This window comes from Squalius cephalus (genome assembly GCF_949319135.1).
Source record: "Squalius cephalus genome assembly, chromosome: 9".
Classification (NCBI taxonomy): Eukaryota; Metazoa; Chordata; class Actinopteri; order Cypriniformes; family Leuciscidae; genus Squalius; species Squalius cephalus.
The window spans coordinates 13186978-13199320 of NC_137130.1; positions in this window are offsets into that span (position 1 = coordinate 13186978).

The window sequence follows — 12343 nt, forward strand, 5'->3', positions numbered from 1 at the left end:
GCTAAGCCCACCCCTACTTCACAGTGTTTGTACCTGGACTGTCTCCTTTCTCAAACAGGTGAGGTGGGTTTATTTGTTCCTTATCTACAATTCTCACTTTGGTTTTGCCAGACGTTAAACATTTCAGGAAGTGGCTTTGGTGCGGTCCTCCCACCAGATGCCAACAGCTACAAACAATATATTATGCAAACAAGGGTAAAACAAGTCACTCCACCTTCAATATCATAATGCTTCACATGATACCTTGATGTACTAATGCTAGTGCAGTACATTACGAAGAGTTACATTAATATCTTTGCAGTTATTTTTCCAATACCTCATAGCAAGTCATTTAAAATGTATAATTATGACTAAATACATTTTTGTAAATGATAATTTCTTCCGGCCCACTCATTACAGCTCAAAATAAATCACTTTACCAGGAGTGGACATGAGCTTGACATGTCTCAACCTTGGTCAAAGTGTTCAAAAAGGTCAGCTGTAAACTTTATCATTTTAGAAAATCCAGCTTTTTGTGCCCTGTTGACACCTCTTGTCTAAATGCGAAATGTTAGGTCAGCAGTCATTTAGTTTCAAGCCGTTCCAAGTATTGAGGCTCAATTTTGATGTGCTTTGCTTCTGCAGCACTCATAATCAGATAGCAGTAATAGTCATAATCAGTCCTTCAGTCAGAATTTTAGATTTGCATATTCTTAGAAGTACAGAATCGGATGCTATATAGTAATGACAAAGTGTTCTGATAAAGGCCTTTGTTTCCTTGAATTTTGCAGGGAAAATTTTCAGCTGCAAACCACCCATTGGCAGAGAAGGAACAAGATGCCAATGCAACAGTGGCCTTCAGAACACATGGGTCTTCAGACATGAGATTGCATGGTCTGAATGGGTTGTTAATTAGATGGACTGATGGATGGGTAATCGGATGGATGGGTGATTGGATGGATAATCGGATGGATAATCGGATAAATGGATGATTAGATGGATAATCAGATGGATGGATGGATATATGGATGATTAGATGGATAATCGGATGGATGGATGATTGGATGGATGATGGATAATTGGATGGATAGGTATTTGAAATGCCTACCTATACAAAATTGTTTGGTTTATATATTTCATAGTATCAAATCAATTTACTGTGTGATAGAACACTTAATTTCCCAGAATGCAGAGCTTCTTTTCAAAAAGTACAGAATGTCAATTCTTCTTCATGTCCAGTTGTTAGCCGACAACATCCGTTGAGGCATTCACAAGCCACATTGGCTCACGTTGTGGCACTTCACTTTTCAAGTTGTGATTCCTTGAAAGTGACATTGGCACCATACAGTTTGCCTGGTCCATCAAAGTGCCAGCAAATGTTTAAGGTCTGATCTTTCTTGACAAATATTTAAATCTAATTAAAATAGACTATTTAGACCAATATTTATGTATTTTGTTATGCTATCACAACATCAACTTAGTAGCATGTTAACACCAAAATGAAATGGACTGAGTTGTATTCTTTACTGAATGAACGTCTCGGTTATGTATGTAACCCTCATTCCCTGAGTAGGGAACGGAGACGTTACGTCGTGACGACGAATGGGGTTTTGCTTAGAAAGCCTCTCACCTTTGAGTATTACGAAACGAGCCAATGGCAAGGAAATGCCATGGGTCTGCGTAATTTGCATAGCGTAACTCCGCACCACCTCGTGGGTATATAAGGAAGTACGCTGGCAACTTGCAGATATGTTTCTTCGCTGAGGAGCCGAGACTTAACTCAGGCATTCCAGCGGTACAGTGGAAGTGGCAAGGAGACGTAACGTCTCCGTGCCCTACTCAGGGAATGAGGGTTACATACGTAAACGAGACATTCCCTTTCATGGTCATTACGAGTTACATTGTGACGACGAATGGGGTTCCCAATCTAATCACGCCACCTTGGCTGTCTTCCAGTGCCCTGCGTAAGTCTGAGCTCCCTGTCGTGAGACTGGCATGGACGAAGGACTCCTACTTAACACAGGAATTCCAAGGTACACTGGTAAGCATATGGGGGCGGGCTGCATATGGAGAAACACTAGGGTGTCCAGCCCGCAGGGTGGAATGTTTCAACCTCAGGGGTGACAAGGTGGCTTGCCAAGAGAAAGACACATGCTCAGAGAGGCTTACAGTGGAAATACACATGTGGGGGTCACCCAAAGTGTGAACCATGCACATGGAGGCACCTAGCCAACGCGAAAGCTGCCGGTGGCATAAATCTGGCGTTGACGTCAACGGCGCTGGAGGAACTCAGGGCTTCTCGGAGAAGCTCACCTGAGGAGAATATCGCACGTATCCAGTTCGATGAGCAGATCCTAGTACCTGCTAGTTGAAGCGAGTACACGAGAGGACACTGGCTCCACTCAGAGATTGTAGAATCTCGCGAAGGTGTTGGGTGTCGACCAGCCTGCAGCTTTGCAGATGTCTGTTAGCGAGGCGCCATGCGCTAGAGCCCAAGAGGAAGCCACTCTCCGGGTGGAGTGTGCCTTCACACCAAGGGGGCATGGTCGACCTTGCTGCTGGTATGCCAAAGCAATGGCGTCCACTATCCAGTGAGACAACCTTTGCTTGGAGAGGGCCTTTCCCTTCACCTTCCCACCATAACAAAGAGCTGGTCTGAGGTCCTGAAACACTGCGTTCTGTCTACGTAAGCATGGAGGGCGCGTACTGGACAGAGCAGTGCCAAGGCTGGGTCTGCCTCCTCCAAGGGCAGCACTTGCAGGTTCACCACCTGGTCTCGAAAGGGAGTGGTGGGAACCTTGGGCATGTATCCAGGCCGGGGTCTCAGAATCATGTGAGAATTGGCGGGCCCGAACTCCAGGCACGCTTCGTCAACCGAAAATGCCTGCAGGTCCCCTACCCTCTTGATGGAGGCCAATGCAACCAGGAGTGTTGTCTTTATTGACAGGAACTTAAACTCCACTGATTGCAGAGGCTCAAAGGGAGCACTCTGCAGGGCGTTTAGAACCACTGAGAGGTCCCAAGAGGGTACGAGAGGAGGGCGAGGCGGATTCAGTCTCCTCGCTCCTCTCCAGTGGTGGAAAGTAACTAATTACAAATAATTTTGTTACAGTACTTGAGTAGATTTTTAGATTTTTTCTACTTTCTTGAGTATAATTAAATTGTGGTACTTTTACTTTTACTTGAGTAGAATTAAAATAAAGTATTCAACTTCGCTACATTTATTTTTCATACTCGGGTGCAAAACCAATCAAAACTTCCAGTTTAGCTGGGGGGCGGGGTGTTCAAACCGCGCTTTGAAATTCAATCACTGGCGCTCCTGTTTAGAATATTGTATTGCTAACGTTTCAATATTTTATTGAATATAAGTGAGCTATGCTCATATTCTGATTTTAAAATGTAATTGTGGCAACTCCTGAAATGGATCATCCCATTGATATTATCAGAGCATTGAGCAGTTGAAGTAAATAAAAAAAACTCGGCTCATAACATGGACACCGTTATTGCTTGGACGGAGCAAAAACAATGTAAGTATCTTGAAAACATTAACACAGTTAAACTGAAAGGTAAAGCTCGCCCTCTTTAACAATACAGTTAAACTAAATGTATGAAGCAAACTTTGTACAAAGCTGAAAAACCCTCAACAACAGTGAAATAAGATCGCATGATTTGTCTGTCAATCAGATGCATGTAAAAGCAATAGTAGGCTCCCAGCACATTTTCGGTAGAACGAAAAAAAAAGAGCATTTAATTTAACGTTAACCATACCCCACTTAATGTTTTTTTTTTTTTTTTTTTTTACTGGCACTTTTTTATTCATACTACATCTCTTTTTTATCGGACCTTTCACTTAACCTTCTTTGCTTTCAAATATGAAATTATTCAAATAAAAACATTCAAATGATCTTACCTGGACTTACTTTTAAAGATTAGTAATAAAACATTTTCTCTTGACAACAGGGAAAGCTAGTATGTTTGCTTAGCATACCGTCAAAAACTACAATTTATGAGTTTAATATCATGTTTTGCTTCAAAATCAAAATTACTTGAAATTACTTCTGTGGTTTCATGTGTGAGATTATATTATTTTATTAAATTCTATAATACAGGCTATGTTGATTAGCATTGCATTAATGGGTTAGTTCACCCAAAAATGAAAATTAGCCCATGATTTACTCACACATAATTAAATGTCCTGGCTCCTCCAAGTTGAATGGCTGGAAAAAATTTAAAACCCAAAAAACGGCATCCATTCATGATAAAATAAAAAAAATACTCCACATTGCTCCAGTGGGTTAATAAAGGCCTTCGGAAGCGAAGCCATGGGTTTTTGAAAAATACCCATATTTATAACTTTATAATCTAAAATAACTAGCTTCCGCCAGACGATCGTACGCATACTAAGCAAATTGACTTGCGCCACAAGAGTAACCTGTAACACATGTATGATGTAGAATATAGGAGTATCGTAAGATTAGACGCCTCTCGTGGTTTAAACAAATAGGGCTGTGCAACAAACTGAAGCTCCTCTTCTATAATATATATACGTTGTGCGTCGAGTCAGGGGTTAGTCTTCCACCGTAAATCGATGCGTATGGTCGGTCGTCTGGCTGAAGATAGTTATTTTAGATTATAAAGTTATAAATATGGGTATTTTTCAAAAACCCATGGCTTCGCTTCCAAAGGCCTTTATTAACCCACTGGAGCAATGTGGAGTATTTTTTTTTTTATCATGAATGGATGCACTTTTTTGGGTTTTAAATTTTGTTCCTTACACAAACACATGGCTTCACTTCAGAAGGCCTTTATTAACCCCCTGGAGTAAAAGTGGAGCACTTTTATCATGGATGGGTGCACTTTTTTGGGCTTCAGATTTTCTCTAGCCATTCACTGCCATTATAAAGCTTGGAAGAGCCAGGACATTTTTTAATATAACTCTGATTGTATTCATCTGAAAGAAGAATGTCATATACACCTAGGATGGCTTGAGGGTGAGTAAATCATGGGCTAATTTTCCTTTTTTCGTGAACTATCCCTTTAAAGACATACATCATTCTTATGAAAATACCTAAGATATCGCTATCATGTGTTTGTCCTCATGTTTCTTCAGTCAAATATTTCTATTTGCATGTTATTATATCCATATTGGCATTTCCTGAAACGTCATAAGTGAATCATTCTATGAATCTCACTTGTGGACTTTCTGCGCGAGGTATGAATCAGTGTGTACTGGGCTTCCAGTATGAATGAAACAGAATTGACATGAGAGTGTTTAGCACTCCATATCGCTATCATCTCCTCATTTTGGGTAAAAATAAAAAAAATAATACTAAAGTACTTTGTAACGTAGTTACTTGAGTAGTTTTTTAAGCAAACTACTTATTTACTCTTACTTGAGTCATATTATTTTTCAGTACTTCTACTTGTACTCAAGTAAATTATTACTTAAGTAGCAATACTTTTACTTAAGTACAATTATTTAGTACTCTTTCCACCACTGCTCCTCTCAGGATCCTGATGACCAGGTCGTGCTTCCCCACGGACTTACCTTCAACTGCGTTGTGATATGCGACTATAGCGGCAACATACACTTTGAGGGTGGAGGGAGACAGCCTTCGCTCCAACCCTTCTTGCAGAAAGGAAAGCACGACACTGATCGGGCATTTTCTGGGGTCTTCTCGGCAGGAAGAGCACCAGGTTGACGAAGAGGTTCCACTTCAACGCATAGGCATGTCTCATGGACGATGCTCTAGCGGAAGTGATGGTAGCCACCACCGGTGGTGGTAGGGTACTCAAACCTGCCTCGTCCCATCCAGGAGCCAGACGTGGAGGTTCCACAGATCGGGACAAGGGTGCCATAGGGTGCCCCGTCTCTGAGAAAGGAGGTCCTTCCTCAGAGGAATTGGCCAGGGAGGTGCTGTCACGAGGGGTACTAGTTCGGAGAACCAGGTCCGGGTGGGCCAATGAGGTGCAACCAGAATGACCTGCTCCTCGTCCTCCCTGATCTTGCACAGGGTCTGTGCAAGAAGGCTCACTGGGGGAAACGCATACTTGCGGAGGCCCTGCGGCCAGCTGTGCGCCAGTGCATCCGTGCCGAGCGTGGCCTCAGTCAGGGAGTAAAACAGGCTGCAGTGGGAAGAGTCGTGGGAGGCAAACAGATCTACCTGTGCGTCCCCGAACTGTTCCCAAATCAGCTGAACCGACTGGGGATGGAGTCTCCATTCTCCAGGAAGAGGCTGAAACAGTGAGAGCTCATCGGCTGCACGGTTCAGGTCTCCCGGGATATAATGGCTCGAAGCGACATCAGATGCTTCTGACTCCATAGAAGGAGGTGGCGGGTGAGTTGCGACATATGGCGGGAGTGTAGACCACCTTGTCGGTTGATGTACGCTACTGTCGCGGTATTGTCTGAGCGGACTAGTACGTACTGGTTGTTGAGCAATGCACGGAAGCGGTGCAGAGCCAGATGTACCGCCAGCAACTTGAGGCAATTGACATGCCAAAGACGCTGTCCAGGAGCCCGCGGCAGCATGTCCATTGCACATGGGACCCCAGCCCGTGGTGGAGGCATCTGTTGAGACAACAACATGCCTGGAAACTCGTTCTAAGGGCACTCCGGCCCGTAGAAAGCTGAGGTTCGTCCACGGGGTGAAGGTCTGACGGCAGGTCGGAGTCACTGGTACTCGGAGCGTGCCGTGTTGCCATGCCCACCTCGGGACTCGATTGCGAAGCCAGAGCTGAAGCGGTCTCATATGAAGCAATCCGAGCGCCGTGGCTGCGGATGCCATATGCCCCAGGAGCCTCTGAAATAACTTCAGTGGAATCGCACTCTTGCCCTCGAACTGTCTCAGGCAAGTCAGCAGTGACTGCGCGTGCTCGCTTGTAAGCTGCGCACACATGGCGACCGAGTCGATTTCCATATCGAGAAAAGAGATCCTCTGCATGGGGGAGAGTTTGCTCTTTTCCCAGTTGACCCGAAGGCCCAGACGGGCTAGGTGCCGGAGCACTAGGTCCCTGTGTTCGCGAACCTGGTCTCGAGCTAGGATCAGCCAATCATCGAGATAGTTCAGGATGCGAACCCCGTGTTACCGTAGTGGCACAAGGGCTGCCTCGAAGACTGTCGTGAAGACGCGAGGAGACAGGGCTAGCCCGAATGGGAGAACCGCATACTGATATGCCCGCCCCTCGAAAGCAAACCGCAGAAACGGTCTGTGTCGAGGAAGAATGGAGACATGAAAGTAGGCGTCCTTCAGGTCGATCGCTGAAAACATTCGAAAATGTGTTTGGCCGTTAGCATCTTGAACGGAAGCCTGTGGAGAGATCGGTTCAAGACACGCAGGTCCAGGATTGGCCATAACCCACCGGTTTTCTTGGGTACAATGAAGTAGGGGCTGTAGAAGCTGGATTTCATTCCGGCTGGAGGGACAGTCTCGATCGCACCCTTCGCCAGTAGGGTGGCAACCTCCAATCGCATGACAGGGGCATTGCCACCGACCCAACACCTGGAGAGAAGCTCGTCTCGAAGAGTGAAGAGAATGAAGATCTCAGAATGGCTTGTGGAGTGAAGAATTATCTTGGCTCTGAAGCGAAAACATATTTGCATGTTGCCAGCGTACTTCCTTATATACCCACGAGGTGGGGCGGAGTTATGCTATGCAAATTCTGCAGACCCATGGCATTTCCTTGCCATTGGCTCGTTTTATAATACTTGAAGGTGAGAGGCTTTCTAAGCAAAACACCATTCGTCGTCAAGACGTAACTCGTAGTGACTACGAAAGGGAATGAAGGTTACTGGTTCCAGGCAAATATGGAAAGTGGAAATAATGGAAAGTCATGTTCAATTGGGTATAGCCATCCATAAATAATCAATCATAAAGCAACTTCAAACCTAAATCAACACATCCCTAGTGTTTTAATATTAATTTGAATAATTTCCATGCAAGTACGAATAATCACCCTGTTGTGCATTACCAATGTCTCTTTTTGTTTTCATTGCTGTGAAATTACAAGGGGAACTCCCTTCTACATCAAAATGAGAACAGTATTTTACCAGCATGTCCTCCTCCACCTTACATACCATACATCTTTTTTTATTTAGCTTCTTATACTTTAATTATAAAGGAAAATATAATGTTTCTTAATATATAATGCTTGATATGAATTAGAATTATTTAACTAGTGTCAAAGAAATTCTAACTGGCTCCAAATGCAGGAAAACATTAAAAAAACATTACAGAGGAGATAAGGTTAAAAAGAATAACTAAAAATAGAACGTAAGTTAGAATTATTTTGAAATAGCTCATCAGTCCTTGGTGACTCTGAATAAAAATAATTCAGATACCTGCACAAAATGGCATGCATTCCATGATTAAAATCTGCCTTCTGTCTTTTCAGATATATTATTTATCATCACGTGGTTCGTGAAATGTCCAAGAAACTTATTTACCACAAATATCTGTTCCAATGACTCAGTTAAAACTTAAAAATTAAAACCTATATTTTGTTTGTTTGTAAACTTATAAAATGTATTTTAAAGGGATGGTTGACCCAAAAATGAAAGTCCATGTGTTCCAAACATGACTTCCTTTCTTCTGCAGAATGCAAAGGAAGATATTTTGAAAACTGTTGACTTCCATTGTATGAAAAAAAACAACAACATTGAGACATTTTTCATAATATCTTCTTTTATGAGAAGAAATAAAGTCATACAGTTTTGGGACACCATGAGGTGTAAATGATGAGGTGTAAATGATGCCAGAATTTTTATTTTTGTGAGAACTATCCCTTTAAAGGTTCATAATCAGTAAAGATGTTTTGAAAGTAAAGATTATGCTGCCTTGTTACGGTAATCATCGTCTGAGCAGAGAGTCCAGAGGGTATTCCCACTGTGTCTGTCCACATCCCACCTATGAAAAAGTACCTAACTTGACGATGACTGCAAAGTGTTGCAAAGAAAACCAATTCATTTTCCTGGCAATTGTCTTTTTCAAGAAAAAAAGAAAGAGAAATGTTTCTATGTTTTCTAAAATTCCTGTGGAAACCAGCACAAGTGCAACATGCTGAAGAACCTTATGCAGACACTTGAAAAGTTCTTGATTGTGAATGACTCTTGATCTTCACTGCATGCACAGCAATAATTTAATCAATTACTCCAGTCATTATCATTCCATGGGTCCACCTCTTATTTTATGAAGTGCATATGGGTGCTTGCAGGAATCTCAGGTTTCCACAGCATGAATCTGTGTTGTTCCTGGGTAAATTCGCTTTTAACAGCAGGATGGAAATTTCAAGAGTGGACACCCTGAATGAGAAATAACCCAATGACCTGTGTGTCTGTGAGAACAGGGTTAGTTGATGAACTCTCTCTGTGGGTAAAATCTGGTTTAAGGTGGGAAAGAATTGTCGGGAAACTGTGGTGTGGGTGTAGGGGTGGGGTCTTTGCACTTACTTATGTGATGAGAACTTACTCAACTGAATATGTGAGGGTTTTTGTTTTCAAGAGGCCACACCTGTCAATAGAGCTTCAGGATTCTGGTAAATTAAGAGTCACGATTTAAAAAAAATGTAAATAGAGATAGAGAAATAGAGATTCTCCCACTATAAGTTATTTTAGAGGTTCTGACAAAATGACAATTCCCGGAGTCTATTTAAAAATATTTAATGAATTAGATTTTTTTTTTTTTTTTTTTTTTTTTGTATTGGTTTGAATGAATGATTCAATGACTTACTCATAAAGATAACTCTTATTCCATTACTGGATGAATCAGCATCTTTTGAATGAATCTCATGCGTGAATGATTCAATGACTGATTCATTTTTTAACAGTCATTTGTCACCACTTACTGGTGTAACGATTTAATTGATACAATCTTTATTTGAAGTGTCAAGTTACTTTACAGAGGTGATTAGCTCTATTTTGATCACTGCCGTATTAGACATTAGTGTTTATATCAGAACTATAAACTTTTATCACTTCTGTGATCATTTGAATTATTGTAAGACAGAAATAATGATCCTGTGTGGTTGAAAAGACTGTTTGTGAAGCTGTTTCATACATGACTGCTCTCTCTGGATCAGCGGCAGCGCCAACGCTGTGTTTCACTGTGATCGTACTTGTCAAAGGTTTAATAGACAGAATCGTTGTCATTTAGGAATGAGATTGCATGGGTGTTTGAATCAAGTTTGCGATCTTTTAACAATAAATCATCCAGTCAATTATGAAAGATAACAAGCTTTCAAATCTCACGGTCTGTTTAATGAATGTATACCTTCATTTAGGCTACAATAGAATGCACAATTTGCAAGTAACACAAACTGTTGACAGTCTACTACGGCTGTGCATTATTTCATTAATGTAATGTAACTTTATCGAAGAACATTGACAGGCACTCAAGGAAACAAATCAGATATCAGCCTCTGTTGTTGCATGAATGACTTTCCCAATATAATTGGTTCATTAGGAATCTCAGTAAACTTTCGCTCTCATAGATATTGGTGATTAATATGAAGTTCATTAGTAGTCAGGCACGACTGCCTGACTTAAAGGGGTCATTACATAAAATATCAAATTTGCCTTGATCTTTTGACATGTTTTTTGTACCATTAAAACATCCTGCAAGTTTCATAGCTTAAAACGTCCTTCTCATTATAAGCAACGCATTTATTTAATCAATCTCCAAAAACTGCTTGTTTTGATATTGTAGGATTTATGACATCACACAGACAAATATATTTGCATATGCCTGCATCCAGAGCAAGCATCAAGGAGTAGTTTTACATCATCGCAACAGGCCCCGCCCACTGGCGTTCAGTCGCTCAACGGCTGACAATTGACTGACCATGCCAGTTGCTCAAAAGCAGTTAGAACCCATTGTAATTACTGACGCTGTCTACACTGTATTCATTATACAGATGCTGCCCGTTCACTTTCTGACGTTCTCCACTCGTCTGAGTCCGCCAACTAAAGGAAAAATACAAGAGTAAATGGAAGTGACGCATCCTGTTTAAACAGATCACTTGTAAATAGAGACTTCAGAAGGATAGCATCAGGAACATGTGGATTATTTATTTTTAATGGCGTCTTGGATCGCAGTTTAATAGACAATAGGATTATGTTTATTCAGAGAATTTGACTGCAGATTGTTTTGTAAACGAGGCACAGTGTAATGGAGAGTTTGCAAAGAAACTTTTGTTGACAGATGAAGCAGTCAGCTCTTGAATCTGACAGCAGCTATCCAAACGGTAAGTAAACAATTTTATAATGCTTTGTCTGTAAATTTTTTCCCCATATATTTTTTTTTTTTTTTTTTGTGCAAAAAACTTTAGTTAACATTATAAGTGAACCAAAAGTAACTTGAACATAATCCATGTCATGACCTCTTAAATATTTAAACCTTTAAACCTTCTCTCATTGACTTGAACACAATCCTACATTTAAGAGTCTCAGCTTGAAGAATATTGTTTAAATGGAAAAAAAAGAGAAAGAGATTTGGTTCAGACTGCAAAAAATATATATATACTAATTTATTAATATTTAATATATGTACAGTATATATTAAACATCAGTATTTCTTTCTTGATTTCTAGTTAAAATGTTTATCATCCAAAAATATAAATATTGTTGAGAAGCAATTTTATTGTGCAAATGTATATCTTGTTTTAAGGATGCTTAGATATTTTCACTAAAAAATAATACAAACCCAACTATATATGCATCTTGTTTTAAGGACGGTTAGATATTTTCTCTAATACAAACTCAACTGATATTGAATGTTTTAGACACCTGCACCAGCAAAGGATAAGCCTCATTTTTCCCCATTAGTGTCTATAAATTCTATCTGCATATTGACAGAGTGTGTGGTCTTCCAACATATAATTCCTGCCTCTTGTCCATAGTCATTACCTGAATGCATATGAATATTATTTCAGTCTCGCTCTCTAAAATAGTCCAATTAACAGCTCGGAAAAGGAATCACAAATTGAAAAGCACACACCCACTTCAGCTTAATGCACAGCAGTGAAAGTAAAGATGTATAACTGGCGGTGTCCGGTTCTAATAGAGCACTTGTTGTCTATATGGTCTCTCAAAGAGACAAGTTCATATTTAATGACCTCTTTGCGGCTGGTTAGTTTTAAAAGGTTGAGGACATGGAGAGTTTGACTCCAACGTATCTTCCCAGAAATGGGAATTAAAAAAAACACAGCTCCTACCCTCCACATAGAGTAATATAAACTGCTCCATTGTAATATTTCAGAGTTGATGGAAATACTGATTGATATGTTTGGGGCCATGTATCCATATTTGTTCAGAGTTTTTTGTGTGTCGCCTCAACAGCTGTTTGATCTCTGATTGCGTTCTCAAAAA